The following is a 15,194-nucleotide window of genomic DNA, read 5'->3' as shown; positions in this document are numbered from 1 at the left end:
AGTTTGGGTTTCCTCACAGCCCAACTGAGTTCCAAAAGCAAGCATCATATAGAAACAAGTGAAAGATGTATACTACCATCAGAAGTCACAGAGCATCATTTTGCTGAGTCTGTCATAATCTTTAGCATGCATGCAAATACCTGGCACTCTCCTGAGAGGTAAATATCTCCAGAGGTAGTAATGGGGCAAGAAAACAAGGTGAAGGAAGGACAGCCCTGGCCCAGGGCACAAGTAATTTGATATGATTGAATTGCAAGATGGGGTGAAAGGAATAAAACTGCACTTTTTGGCAGAAGCCTGATAATGAGAAGCCTACTTTTCTACCATATAATCATTATTAATCATATAATACATTCAAAAATTTAAATAAGAAAAATTTGAGAAATACAAACTACCAACATGTACTCAAAAAAGAAATAAATGATTGGAATAGTTCTATCTCTTTAAAGAATTTCATTTTAGATCTTTGGAAGATGGTGGTGAGGTAAGTGGGAGTGGAGCCCACTTTCCCCTGCACACAGGTGGAATACCTGGCTGATCTGAGGAACAGATTGAACAGCCAACAGAATCCCAGCTTATATGAAGGTTAGAGGCCAAAAATTGTAGAGGACATTGAAAACAGGCAGTAAGAGGATTGCAATGGGATGCTAAGGTCCCTGAGAGCAGTCCAGGGAACAGGGCTGCTGCAGCTCTGGCAAGGCACCTGCTTCAGGATCCTTGGACAAGAGCCAAATCATCTGCTCCCTCCCCTGCCAATCAGGGAGGGCAGATTGGCATTAGTATGGACCTGAAAGCTTGAAGTCACTGTGGGGAATAAGGACGAAGTGGGAGACACACAGGGGTGGTGTTCACCCACTGGGACTGTGGACACTGGCTGGGACATTAACAGAAAAATTGGGGAGCCAGGTGATGCCTGGAGAAAGGAGAAGAGTTGGGCTGTGATGGACCCTGAACCATATAGTCGCAGGTCTGTTTGGAGAGTACGGGTTGTGTGAGAAACCAGGTGCTTCTTGGGAGCAGTGGGCTTAAGCAGGAGGATTTTATTCAACAGGAGGTTCTCAGTCACTGTGTGGGGAAATCTCAAGCAGCAGGTGCCCCCTTGCAACTACCTTCACGGCCATGACCCCACCTCAGTCCCAGCAGCCCTAGCTGCCCAGGCTGCACCTGTGCCCCTGGGCTTCGGACCACCCCCACTGCCTCTGCTGCCAGGCTGGCTCCATAAGATGAAGGAGGAGGCACCCTGCAGAGGAAGGCAGCAGGGCCAGGGAGTTGGTCCCCAGAAAGTCTTAACTCAGCGGGGGCTGAAGTACCCTGAAGAGACTTCCAGATTGTCCAGCACCTAAGACAGCAAAAAGGGAGTAGGTGGTGTGTGAGTTGCCCCTAATTACTGCACCTCATGGATGGCATAACGGGTGGGTTAAAGATGCCAGCCTGGCATACATGGAGAGTGGGGAGCCAGCAGTGTACAGAGGACTTGGGCTGGAGGCAGGGCAACTGTGAATATTGTAGCCAAGACCTGGCCCCCATCCTCCAGAGTGAAAGGAAGGGAAAAAGTGAAGCCCCACTCTCCTCACCCTGCTGCAGCCAGGAAAACCAGCAGAACTCCATTGGCAGGTTTAAAGTCAGCAAGAGGCTTGCTTTTTTTTTTTTTCTTTTCTTCTTTTTTTTCCTTTTTTTCCTCAAGGGAAACAATAAGACCTAGGGCTGTGAAGGGTTCAGAGACAGACCCAAAGAAGGAACACAAGGCTAATACCAACAATTGAGAAACTAAGACAAATGCACTTTGCTATTCTAGAGAATTTGCATATTATTGTTTATTTGTGTTATTATTATTTTTTCATTATTTTACTTCTTTTATTTTTATTAGTATTCTATTATTTCTCTTCTTTCTGCTTAGCTTTCTTCACTTTGTTTGTTTAATTGCATTGTCTGACTTGTTTTCCTTGTTCTCTCTTTCATAGAGTATTTTAATTTTCCTTCTTTCACTTCACTGTGTTCCAATAGCACATTACTGTAGGTCATGTACTTCCTATTCTTGTTATTAAGATCATATAGTTCTTATCATATGATTGTTGTTCCAGTATTATTGTAAATAACTATATACAATGTAATAGCAATGTAATTCCATATCATTGTAAATACTACACAGTACCTCTCCCTGATCTTAGCCCATTCCACTATCTTCTGGAACCTTATTACTGTTATGGTTAATTCTATTCTCTCAAACACTAAGCCTATTTTCTACCCTTTACTCTCACTGTATCTCATAATCTGACCCCCCCACACAGGCACTCTGTTTCCTGGATTCAGCTCATGTTCCATCCCTCTTCTAACAAGAGTCTTATCTCATTTCCACCTTTTTAAAAGTGGCTAGTTGCGTGAAATGCCAGGATTAACGATATACTTATCCAAAGGACCTCCTAACTCTTCTCTATATGTTGATACTTAAAATCCCAAAGAATATTCTCTAGCTGTCTTAATCCATTTTGCCTTCCCCCTCCAACTGATCACATAAAAGAGTAGGTGGGAGCTGTAAACACCAATATACCTGCTGGAAGAGACAACCCACCAACAAAGGAACCACCAACAGATAATAAAAGAAGATAGCAAAGGAGTGAGTGGAAGCCACACTAACCTCTTCCCAGGACCAATCTGGAATTACAACTAAACTGTGGAGAAATTACCCAAAACAAGTAACTGAACAATAGCAAGAAAGAAGACTTATAACTTTGGACACAAAGAAGAGTAGCGTCAGGACAACCTGTCTGCACCTGCACAACAGCATACAAGATGTGGTGGGTGGAATGACCCTCAGTCAACCAGCTGGATGGGAGGATCCATCAAATAACAACCCAACAATAATTAAAACACAAATACATCCAGAGAGCCAACATAAATGGCATCCCAAGAGCAGCAGGTTCAGTAGATCAAGGAGATTGAACCACTGAATCTCACAGGTTCCTTACCACAGAAGTTCACACCACAAACCTAGAGTCATAACAGGTCAATTTAAGAATCAAATGCTAACAAGAAGAGTCAAACAAACAATGGGAAGACAAAGAAACAAACCCCAAATGAAAGAAAAGGAGAAAGCCTCAGAAAGAATGCTAAATGAAACAGAGGAAAGTCAACTATCAGATACTGAGTTCAAACCAATGATTATAAGTAAGCTCAATGAGCTCACTGAGAATTACCAAAAACTACAGGGAAACTATGATTAACTCACTTCAAACTATATCAACATCAAAAAGGAAGTAGAAACTATCAACAAGAGCCAACATGAAATGAAGAATACAATTTCTGAACTGAAGAACACAGTAGAAGGAATCAAAAGCAGGCTTGATGAAGCAGAGAATCGAATCGGCAAGCTGGTAGATGAAGCAGAAAAAAACTCCCAGAAAGAACACTAAAAGGAAAAAATACTCAAAAAGAATGAAGAGGTATTAAGATAACTGTAGAACACAATACATAATAATATCCATATAATAGGGATAGCAGAAGGAGAAAAAAAACAAGTGTTAGAAAACCTGTTTGAAAAAATAATAAAGGCAAATTTCCCCAATCTGAGGAGAGAAAAAGTCACACAAATCCAGGAAGCACAGATGGTCCCAATCAAGAGGAACCCAAAGAGGCCCACCTCAAGACACATCATAACTAAAATGGCAAAATTCCAGGACAAAGAGAGAATCTTAAAGGCAGCAAGGGAGAAATAGGAAGTAACATACAAGGGAGCCCTGATAATTCTAGCATCTGACTTCTCAATGCAAATGCTCCATGCCAGAATGGAATGGCAAGAAATATTTCAAGTAATGAAAAACAAAGGTCTATAACCAACACTACTCTACCCAAGAAGGCTCTCAATTAAAATGTTAGGTGAAATAAAGAGTTTCCCAGATAAAAGAAGGCTGAAAGAATACACCTCCACCAAACCAGCACTGTAGGAGATGCTAAAGGGACTGCTTTAAAGAAAGGAAGAAGAAGAATGAGAGAGGGGGGAATACAGGTATCAAGGAAGTAAAATGGCACCTTTCAAGAATAACCTTAAATGTAAATGGTTTAAATTTTCCAATCAAAAGACACATGGAACAGCTGAATGGATAAGAAATCATGACCCACACATATGCTGCCTACAAGAGACCCATCTCAGAACAAAAGACCTACACAGACTGAAAGTGTAGGGTTGGAAAAAATATTCCAAGTAAATAGACAGAAAGAAGAGTCAGGGTAGCAATATTCATATCATACAAAATATATTTCAAAACAAGGGCTATGAAACAGACACTGACAGACACTTCATAATATTCAAGTGAAAAGTCCATCCAGAAGACATAAACATTATAACCATATATGAACCCAAAATAGGAGCACCCAAATATGTAAAGAAAATCTTGGAGGACTTCAACAAAGATAGAGGTAACAACACACATATGCTAGGGGATTTTGACACCCCACTGTCAAAAATGGATAGATATTCCAAACAAAATATCAACAAAGATATAATGACATTGAACAATGTCTTAGATCAAATTGACCTAAGTGATGTATATAAAACATTTTATCCCAATGTAGCAAAATACACATTCTCTTCAAATGCACATGGAACATTTGCAAAGATAGACCACATGATAGGACACTAAACAAGCCTCAATAAGTTCAAGAAAATTGAAATGGTATCACACATTTTATCGGACCACAAGTGACTGAAATTGGAAACCAAACTCAAGGGAAAAAAAAAATTGCCCAAACTCATGGATAATGAATAGCATTCTATTAAACAATGAATGGGTTAAGAATGAGATCAAGCAATGAAATTATAATTTAATAACCCTGAAACACCAATCCAAAAGAACCTATGCACCCTAACATTCATAACAGCACAATTTACTATAGCCAAGAGCTGGAAGCAACCTGAGTGCCAATCAGTAATTAATGGATCAAAACCCTATGGTACACTTACAAGATGGAATACGACACAGCAGAAAGAAAGAGAGCTCCTACCCTTTGCAACAGTGTGGATGGAACAGGAGAACATTGTACAAAGTGAAATGAGCCAGGCAGTGAAAGACAAATAACATATGATCCCACCTGTAATTGGAACCCAATCAACAAAACAAAGAAGCCAGAAAAATATAACCATAAACATTGAAATTAAGAACAATCTGACAGTAACCAGAGGGGAGGAGGGAGGGGACAATGCAAGGAGAGGAAGAAGGGTTTTCAGGAACAATTTTAAGGACACAACTAAGCATTTATTGGATCATGGGTGAGAGGTGGGGATGGCTGGAGTGTGGGGAGTGAGGGTGAAAATGGAGACAACAGTACTTGAACAATAAAAGAAAAAAGAACTATAGTTTTTATTAAAAAACCTTTTAATAAAGAAAACTCAAGGCCCAGGATCACTGTCTTGGCCAATTTAATCATATATTTAAGGAAGAAATATTAATGCTAATTTGACTAAGTTTCTAGGAAATACAGAAATACTCCCCTAGCCATTCAGTAAAGCCAGCATTACCCTGAAACCAAAATCAGATAGGGCTTTATAATACCTGTCATGAAAAGAGACACAGAATCCTCAAAAATTATTACTAAATTAAAATCAGTTACATGGAAAAAAAAACACACCATATTATGACCAAATGGAGTTTGTCCTCAGAATGCAAAGTTGGATCAACGTTTTTCATTTTTTAAATTTTTTATTGTTGTTTAATTACAATTGTCCCTATTGTCCCCTTATTACTCTCCCCTGCCTTACCTACTCTCAACTCCCACATTCAATCCTTCTGCACCCTGTTGTCTTTGTCCATGGGTCCTTTATACTTCTTCCTTGGCAAACTTTCCCATTCTTTCTCCTGATCTCCCCCTTACACCTCCCCTGTGGTTATTGTCAGTTTGTTCTTTATTTCTATGTCTCTGGTTATATTTTGCTCACTTGTTTGTTTTCTTGATTAGGTTCCATTTATACATAATATCATATGGTATTTGTCTTTTACCACCTAGCTTATTTCACTTAACATAAAAGTGAACCACTTCCATCCATGCTGTCACAAAGGGTAGGAGTTCATTCTTTCTTTCTGTTGCATAGTGTTCCATTGTGTAATAGTACCACAGATTTTTGACCCACTCATTTACTGGTGGGCACTTTAGCTGTTTTCAACATGTAGCTATTGTAAATTGAGCTGTTATAAACATTAGGGTGCACAGGTTCTTTTGAATAGATACTTCAAAAGTCTTAGGGCATAATCCTAGCAGTGGAATTGCTGGGTCAAATGGCATTGGGTTTTGTTTGTTTGTTTGTTTGTTTGTTTGTTTTGTTTTGTTTTAGGAAATTCCATGCTGTTTCCCCCAGTGGTGCCCAAGTCTTCATTCCTATGAACAGTGCACTAGCGTTCCCTTTTCTCCACAACCTCACCAGCACTTGTTGCTTTTGATTTGTTTATAATGGCCATTCTGATGATGTGAAGGGGTGTATCAATGTGGTTTGAATTTGCATCTGTGTAATGACTCATGATGCTGAGCATCCTTTCATATGTCTCTGGGACTTTTTCATGTCCTCCTTGGAGAAGTGTCTGTTCAGGTTCTTTGCTCATTTTTTAATTGCCTTGTCTTCCTGGCATGGACTCATGTGAGTTCTTTATATATTTTGGAAAGCAAACCCTTGTGCAGATAAACCCTTATTTATCACTGGCAAATATATTTTCCCACACTGTTGGTTCCCTTTTCATTGTGCTGGTGTTTTCTTTGGCCATGCAGAAGCTTTTTAATTTGATGAAGTTCCATTTGTTTATTCTTTCCTTTATGTCCCTTGCTCTAAGAGACATATCCATGAAAATATTGCTGCACAGAATAGCTGAGATTTTCCTGCCTATGTTCTCTTTAGGACTTGTATGCTGTTGTAAGCTATATTTAAGTCTTTTATCCATCTTGAGTTTATTTTTTAGAATGGTGTAAGTTGGTGGTCGAGTTTCATTTTTTTGCATGTAGCTGTCCAGCTTTTCCAACACTCTTTGTTGAAGAGGTTATTTTTACTGTATTTTATGCTCCTGTCCCCTTTGCTGAATATTAATTGATCACAGACACATGGGTTTATTTCTGAACTCTAAGTTGCCTTCCACTGTGGATCAACATTTTGAAATCAGTCTATATGTATATATATTATTATATCAAGAATCTAAAGAAGACAATTCATATGATTATTTCAATAGAGGAAAAGTAATGTTTGAGAGTCATTTACAATTTAAAAAATGTCAACAAACTAAAAATAGAAGGGGAGTTACCCAATAAAGTATATCTTTAAAATAGTAAAATCTTTCTCCTGCCCAAGCAGATCTTTTGGAGCATCATTTTGGACACCAAGAAGCTATGAGTTTGATTCCTACTTGAGACACAAACCCAGGTTGTGGGTATGATTTCCAGTTGGGGTGCATGTGGGAGGCAGCCAACCAATGTTTCTTTCTTACGTTGATGTTTCTCTCTCTTTTTACTCTCTCAGTCTCTGAAATTAGCGAATATACCCTCAGATGAAGATTGAAAAAAGAATTTTGTTTGTTTGTTTGTTTATTTATTTATTTATTTATTTTTGTCCCCGTGTACAAAATTTAATTAAAAATGGATCAAAGACCTATATAAAGGATATTTTTTTAATTTTATTTTAATCATTGTTCAAGTACAGTTTTCTCCCACTTACTCCCATTCCAGCCCACCCACCCAACCCTCCCCTCTTCCCCCCCATTACCCCCCACCCTTAGATTTTGTCCATGTGTCCTCCAAATTTATTCCTGTAAACCCTACCCATTCCCCCCTGAAATTCCCTCTTATCTCCCCTCTGGTCAATGTCAGTCTGTCCCCTATTTCAGTGTCTTTGGTTATATTTTGCTTGTTTCTTTGTTTTGTTGTTTAGGTTCCTGTTAAAGGTGAGATCATGTGGTATTTGGCTTTCACTGCCTGGCTTGTTTCACTTAGCATAATGTTTTCCAGCTCCATCCATGCTGTTGCAAAGGGTAGGAGCTCCTTCTTTCTTTCTGCTGCATAGAATTCCATTGTGTAAATGTACCACAGTTTTTTGATCCATTCATTTACTGATGGGCATCTAGGTTGCCTCCAGCACCTAGCTATTGTAAATTGTGCTGCTGTGAACATTGGGGTGCAAAGCTTCTTTTGTATTGGTGTTTCAGTGTTCTTAGGATATAGTCCCAGCAGTGGAATCGCAGGGTCAAAAGGCAGATCCATTTTCAGTTTTCTGAGGAAGTTCCATACTGCTTTTCATAGTGGTTGTACCAGTCTGCAGTCCCACCAGCAGTGCATTAGGGTCCCCTTTTCTCCACAACCTCTCCAACAGAGAGGGTGTTTGTTGCTGTGTTTATGATGGCCATTCTGACTGGTGTGAAGTGGTGTCTCATTGTAGTTTTAATTTGCATCTCTCTGATAGCTAGCTATATTGAGCATCGTTTCATGTGTCTTTGGATTTTCTGTATGTCCTCTTTGGCGAAGTGTCTGTTCAAGTCCTTTGCCCATTTTTTAATTGGGTTACTTGTCTTCTTAGAGTGGAGTCGTGTAAGTTCTTTATATATTTTGGAGATTAAACCCTTGTCTGAGTTATCATTGGCAAATATGTTTTCCCATGCAGTTGGTTCTCTTTTTATTTTGATACTGTATTCTTTAGCTGTGCAAAAGCTTTTTATTTTGATGAGGTACCATTTGTTTATTCTTTCCTTTATGTCCCTTGCTCTAGGAGACAAGTCAGTAAAAAAGTTCCTGTGTGAAATATCTGAGATTTTCCTACCTACGTTCTCTTCTAGGACTTTAATGGTGTCATGGTTTATATTTAAGTCTTTTATCCACCTTGAATTTATTTTTGTATATGGTGTAAGTTGGTGCTCGAGTTTCATTTTTTTGCACGTAGCCAGTTCTCCCAACACCATTTGTTGAAGAGGCTATTTTTATTGCATTTTATGTTGCTGCTTCCTTTGTCAACTATTAATTGACCGTAGAGCCTTGGGTTTATTTCTGGGCTCTTTATTCTGTTCCATTGGTCCATGTGCCTGTTTTTATGCCAGTACCAGGCAGTTTTGATTACAGTGGCCTTGTAGTATAGTTTAGTGTCAGGTATTGTGATCCCTCTTACTTTACTCTTCTTTCTCAAAATTGCAGCAGCTATTCGGGGTCGTTTATGGTTCCATATAAATTGTTGAAGTGTTTGTTCTATGTCTGTGAAATATGCCATTGGTAATTAAATAGGTATTGCATTGAATGTGTAAATTGCTTTTGGTAGTATGGACATTTTGATGATATTAATTCTTCCAATCCATGAACACGGTATATGTTTCCATTTGTTTGTGTCTTCCTTGATTTCTCTCCTCAGTGTTATGTAGTTTTCTGAATACAGGTCTTTTACCTCTTTGGTTAGGTTTATTCCTAGGTATTTTATTTTTCTTTTTGCTATTTCAAGTGGAATTTTTTTCTTGATTTCTGCTTCTGCTGTTTCATTGTTGGTGTACAGAAATGCCTTTGATTTCTGGATACTGTCCTGAACAAACAGGACAGTCCTTTTGGACTAATCAGATTGTCAGGGTTTTGAGTCCTCATTTGTATGAAGATGGATAAATCAAGAACTAAGGGTAGGGACACTTATCAATTTAAGACAGCTCCCTTCTTTTTTGGAGAGTGCACTTTCTTATCAAAGAATGAAGAGCTTGTCTCCCCACTGAGCTGAAACACTGAAGATGTCTCACAAGAGCAGAGTGAAGCAGACAATTATGGAGAAGAGTAGAGCAGACCAGCACAGCACACTGCAACCAGACTAGCACAGAGCAGAGCAGAATAAAGCAGACCTGTTCAGGTGCAGAGGGGCCGGGTCCTAGGGTTATCTTGTCCCTGAGCTGTTCTACAGCTGTGCAGTTCATACCTGTCTTGTATCACATTGAACTGTTTTTTCACTGATTGAAATTTTCTTCATCACTGCACTCCAAATTGGGGATTCCTATTGGCATTGAATTGGCACCAATGACCATTGGTTGGCATGCTGGACATAAAAATTAATTCATATATTATAAATTTAAATATAATATTTAAATGAAATAACTTTAGGAAGGCATACAAAATCTCTGTGACTGTAAGTTTAGTAGCATTTCTTATATATGACCCCAAAAGTACAATACATAAAAGAAAAAATTATAACTAAACTTAATTAGGGACTTCCGGCCAAGATGGAGGCATAGGTAGATACACTGTGCCTCCTCACACAACCAAAATAAGGACAACAAAAACTTAGAAACAAAAAAACAACGAGTACTGACAGAAAATTTAACTGTATGGAAGTCCAACAACCAAGGAGTTAAAATAGACACATTCATTCTGACCTGTAGGAGGGGCGGGATTAGGCAGCTGGGCGGAGAGGAGTTGCAGCAAAAAAAGCAGTGGCTGGTAGACCCTGAGCATGCAGGCAGTGGCTGGTAGACCCAGGAACACAGGTGGCAGCTGGCAGACCCCAGGTGTGTGGGGTGGCAGCAGGTGGACCCAACAAGGTGGTGGATTGTGGAGGGGTACAGCTCCCAAGGCCGCTGGTGGACCAGGTGGTCCCACATTCATGAGCAGATAAACCAGGAGAAACTCAGGAGCGAGACGGACTGCACAACCCATGGATCCAGTGTGGGAAAATAAAGCCTCAAAACACTGATTGAAAATACCTGTGGGGGTTGAGGTGCCTGGACAGATGCCCAGCCTCACAGGAGAGTTTACTGGAGAGACCCACAGGGTCCTAGAATGTATACAAGCCCACCCACACGGGAATCAGAACCAGAAGGGCTCAGTTTGTTTGGGGAAAGGAGGGGAAGTGACTGAAAGCCAACAGAGAGCGGAGCAAGTGCCATTGTTCCCTCTCTGACCCCTGCCCCACATACAGCATCACAACCCAGTGACTGGGTTGCCCCACCCTGGTGAACACCTAAGGCTCCACCCCTCACTATGTAACAGGCTTATCGAGACAAAAAAAAAAAAATAGTCCAAATGAAAGAACAGATCAAAGCTTCAGAACAAATAAGTGATGAAGTGATGAAGAGATAGCTAACCTATCAGATGCACAGTTCAAAGCACTGGTGATCAGGATACTCACAGAATTGGTAGAATTTGGTTGCAAATTAGATGAAAAAATGAAGATGAAATGATTATTTCACTATGTGAAATAAAGGAAAATATACAGGGAACCAATAGTAATGGGAATAAAACTGGGACTCAAATCAATGGAGTGGACAAGAAGGAAGAAAGAAATATCCAATCAGAAAACAATGAAGAAACAAGAATTCAAAGAAATGAGGAGAAACTTAGGAACCTCCAGGACATCTTTAAATATCCCAGTATCCGAATTATAGGGGTATCAGAAGGAGAACAGGAAGAGCAACAAGTAGGAAAGTTATTTGTACAAATAATGAAGGAGAACTTCCCCATTCTGGCAAATGAAATAGACTTCCAGGAAGTCCAGGAAGCTCAGACACTCCCAAAGAAGTTGAACCCAAGGAGGAACACACCAAGGTACATCATAATTACATTACCCAAGATTAAAATGAAGGAGAGAATCCAAGAAGCAACAAGAGACAATGAGGCAATAACCTACAAAGGAGTTCCCATCAGACTGTCAGCTAATTTCTCAAAAGAGACCTTACAGGAAAGAAGGGGCTGGAAAGAAAAAGTCAAACTCATAAAAGGCAAGGACCTACACCCAAGATTTCTCTATCTAGCAAAGCTTTCATTTAGAATGGAAGGGCAGATAAAGTGCTTCTCAGATAAGGTCAAGTTAAAGGAGTTCATCATCACCAAGCCCTTATATGAAATGTTAAAGGGACTTATCTAAGAAAAAGAAGATAAAAAACATGTACAGTAAAATGACAGCAAACTCACAATTATTAACAACCACACCTAAAACAAAAAACAAACTAAGCAAACAACTAGAACAGGAACAGAATCACAGAAATGGAGATCACATGGAGGGTTAGCAACAGGGGAGTGGGAGCAGGAGAGAAGGGGGAAAAGGTACAGAGAATAAGTAGCATAGGTGGTAGGTAGAAAATAGGGGGAGGGCAAGAATAGTATGGAAAATGTAGAAGCTAAAGAACTTATGACACATGGATATGAACTAAAGGAGGGGAATGTGGGTGGGAAAGGGTGTGCAGGGTGGAGGGGAATGAAGGGGAAAATGGAACAGCTGTAATAGCATAATCAATAAAATATATTTAAAAACATTAAACAAATTTAGTATGTTTGCTTTATAAGACATTGTTTTTAAGGTTTTTTCTCTGTTAATATTTTACATGATTGTATTTTTTCATTATCATTTTCCCCTCATACCCTTCAGCACTTCTACCCATGCCCTCCCACATGCAATCACAACATTGTTGTTCATATCCATAAATTCCCTGTTTTTTGTCTTTTTTGGCTAAACCCCTCCTCCCTACCACCAGCCTCCAAAAGCTGTCAGCTTTCTCTCTATGAGAGAAAGCTTTCTCTCTATCTATGAGTTGGTCTCTATTTTGCTTCCTAGTTCAGGTTGTTCATTATATTCCACAGGAGCGAAATCATATTGTAATTGTCTTTCTCTAACTGTCTTATTTTACTTAGGATAATGTTCTCCAGGTGCATCCATGCTGTCACAAAGGGTAAAGTTTTCTTCTTTTTTATAACCAAGTAGTATTCCATTACGTAAATGCACCTAAGTTGTTTTATCCACTCATCTACTGATTCATACTTGGGCTGCTTCCAAATCTAAGCTATTATAAATGAACATACAGGTTTATATGCCATTTTGAAAAAGTGTTTCAGGTTCTTTGGATAAATTCCCAGAGGTAGAATTGCTGGGTCATAAGGCAGTTCCATTTTTAATTTTTTGAGGTAATTCCATACTGCTTTTCATAGTGGCTGCACCAATCTCCATTCCTACTTGCCTCAATATTTTCTCCAACACTTGCTGTTTGTTGATTTGTTGGTAACAGCCATTCTGAAAGGTGTGAGGTGATATTTCATAGTGGTTTTAATTTACATTTCTCTGATGATTAGTGATGTTGAGCATCTTTTCATGTATCTATTGGCCATCTGTATGTCCTCTTTGGAGAAGTGTCTAGTCAGGTCCTTTGCCCATTTATTTTTAATTGGACTGTGTGTTTTTTTGATGTTGAGTTTTAAAAGTTCTTTATAAATTTTGGATATTAACACTGGTAGTTCAGTTGCTTATAGAATCATACCAATATGCTAAGGTATTGTTAAGAAAATGAAAGACAAACCACAACTAAAAGAAAATGTTTGCATAACACATATTTGAGAAAGTGAGGAAAGTTGGTCAAAAACTAGGAAAGTTCCATGGCAAGTGGAATGGGGAAACTGAGACAAATTATGAAGAAATGGTTGTAATGACTGAGCAATCAACAGCCAGCTAATGCTCACCAGACTCTACCTTCTTTAATGGAAGATACCTAAGAGTAGATGGTTTAAATAAAAACCTCATTATATGCCCATCATAGTACATCAGCATACTAAATGACACACTCCCAAGCCATCACAATAGGAAGCAAAAAGTCCATAAAAGGTTGCAAGATGCTTCCTGAGCTCTTTTGACAAGCCTCCAACCCTTTCTCAGAAATCTAATGAATATTCTGTTGAGATCCTCCCCTGGGACCTCCCCTAAAATTCCTCCCTGTAGATTATAGATAAAACACATCAAGACAAAGAACACCAGAACTCACTCTACTTTGAGAGTACCCATGTCTGTTTCCTTAAGAGTGTACTTTTGCTTCCTTTATGCTAAGCTCTAAGAGTTCCAATGAGACATGCAACCAGGGGAGTGGTGGGCAACAGCAGCTTATCTCAGGCCTACCCCCTAATCCTGTCTCCAACGGTGCTCCTTTTGCCTCATTGTCATAACTCAGCCATTTTCAATTGATGGGCTGCAAGAGTTTTTAGAACATCCAATGCCTGACTACTTAGTCATGGGCACTGACCTTTTTGCCTAAGGTGTCAATAAAAAATGACAACAACCAGCACAACAATAGCCATTTGGTGTGAATGAATCAAAATTATACCTATTTTTGTCAGATCAGCAAAAAATATAATGTATTTTGGTGTGCCACATTACTTTAATGATTATTTTATGTGTGCCATGAGATCAAAAAGGTTGAAAATTGCTATCCTAAGCTTTAATTAACACACTTTAACTTGGACTCATGGAAATTCCATTTGGGTAGCTTCCAGATGTAGGCTGTAATAAACAATACTGCTGTAAACATTTGTGTACAAATCTTTATGTGGATATATGATATTATTTCTTTTGGGTGGATGCTTAGCAGTGATTCCTAGGGCCATATGCTTAACTTTTAAAAAATTTCCACATTAGTAATCATACTGGTAATAGTCTCTTATATTCTGGCCTCTTTTAACTCAGAGTGATGATTTTGAGATTCAGTCATGTTGTTCTATTTATTAGTAGTTCTTCACATTTTATTGTTGAGTAGTATTTCATTGCATGGGTATACCATAATTTGTTTATTCACCAGTTGGACTCGTGTCTTGAAATTTTTTCTTCATGAGTCAAGAACCTGGTCATCCCAGACTATTCTGAGTCAGGAATTGCCTTGGATTATAGCCAGTCTGTGGACAAATGGATTAATTTCTGCTCCAGAATACTTAAAGAACTCTCAAAAATCAAAAAGAAAAGAAGAGTGCTTGCTTCAGCAGTAATACTAAAATTGGACTAATACAGAGAATACTAGCATGGTTCCTGCAAATCAGTGACATAAACATTTTTGAAACATTCCATATATTAATTGAATGAAGGTTGTCAAAAGTGCTACAAACTTCCAGTTATAACATAAATAAGTACTGGGGAGGTAATATACAACATGATGACCATAATGAATGCTGTATGGTATATTTAAAAGTTGCTAAGAGTGTAGACCCTAAAGTTCTCAAACAAAGAAATTTTTGGTTTTTTTTTCTGTATCTATATGAGAATATAAATGTAATTTATTGTGGTAATCACTTTACAACATATATAAGTTAAGTCATTACCTTAAACTTGTACAAAGCTGAATGACAATTATATCTTAGTAAAACTGGGGTGGGGCAAAAAAAACAAAAGTCCAATTACAAAATGACAAGTTAGTTAAATAGGCACTTTGTCAAGAAGACAGAAATTTGTTGAAAAAATCATATGAAAA

At 38.7% G+C, this 15,194-nt stretch overlaps 1 pseudogene; it reads left to right on the top strand.

Annotated features, from left to right (window-relative positions):
- The first annotated feature begins 14,700 nt into the window (after positions 1-14,700).
- LOC114507137 lies at positions 14,701-14,800 on the top strand (annotated as a pseudogene).
- Positions 14,801-15,194: the final 394 nt, after the last annotated feature.

The sequence above is a fragment of the Phyllostomus discolor genome, chromosome 9 (genome assembly GCF_004126475.2).
Source record: "Phyllostomus discolor isolate MPI-MPIP mPhyDis1 chromosome 9, mPhyDis1.pri.v3, whole genome shotgun sequence".
In the NCBI taxonomy this organism is placed as follows: Eukaryota; Metazoa; Chordata; class Mammalia; order Chiroptera; family Phyllostomidae; genus Phyllostomus; species Phyllostomus discolor.
Note: the sequence above shows the minus strand (reverse complement) of the source record. Positions and strands in the feature narration are given on the sequence as shown.